An 827-nucleotide genomic window follows, 5' to 3' on the forward strand; every position below is an offset into this window, starting at 1 on the left:
CTGTTCTCACCCCCACCCCATCTAAAGAGAATAAAAAATTACCTGTCATACACAATTTAAATGCTTCTCTGGGAGACAGGCTGCACTACTACACACCAGATTTACAACTTCTTCCCATTAAGAACTTGGAAATTAATTAAATTTTTGCAAATTTGCAGCCTTCTCTATGATTCTGGCAATCAAACTCTCTGCTCACAATGTTCCCAGGGGCTGTGACTCTCATATTAACTCAATGCTCTCCTCCGTCTGCCTTCAGGACTTTTACAGACAGCACAACTCCAGAAAAGGTGACAGAATTTTAAAGGTAATAGCAAAAAAAAAACATTCTCTCACTTTATACACCATGTAAGTCAGAGCTGGGAATCTGGGAGCACATTTGGGCTCTGAATTACTGTGAGCTCTGAGAGAGCAGCTCAGCTGACAATTCCCACAGCAAAAGCTCTGAGCATTCTGTCCTGGCATTTTCAACATCAGGAAACCCAGTTTGATTTCCCATGTGCTTCTTACAGCCTTTCCACACCCAGACAGCTCAGCAGCAACTGGCACAGGTCACCTGTTAGCACAAAATACTTCCATGGTACAAAAGCAGCACTGCCCATGTGACATTGTCCCCTCAACAGGACTCAGCTCACATCTGAAGGTCTGCTCACCTCAGAAATTTTTACATCCAACCACATGACAAGGTTATCTTCACAGAATTCTGCTAATTCTGCTAAGGCATTGCCATTTCTTCAGCCATTGCATTACTTGAGGCTTCAAAGCACTCTGAAGCCCTTTGTTAAATTCAAGCTCCAAAATCACACAATTTATCTAGTACACAAAACAAC

The sequence above is a fragment of the Zonotrichia albicollis genome, chromosome 1 (genome assembly GCF_047830755.1).
Source record: "Zonotrichia albicollis isolate bZonAlb1 chromosome 1, bZonAlb1.hap1, whole genome shotgun sequence".
NCBI classification, from domain to species: domain Eukaryota; kingdom Metazoa; phylum Chordata; class Aves; order Passeriformes; family Passerellidae; genus Zonotrichia; species Zonotrichia albicollis.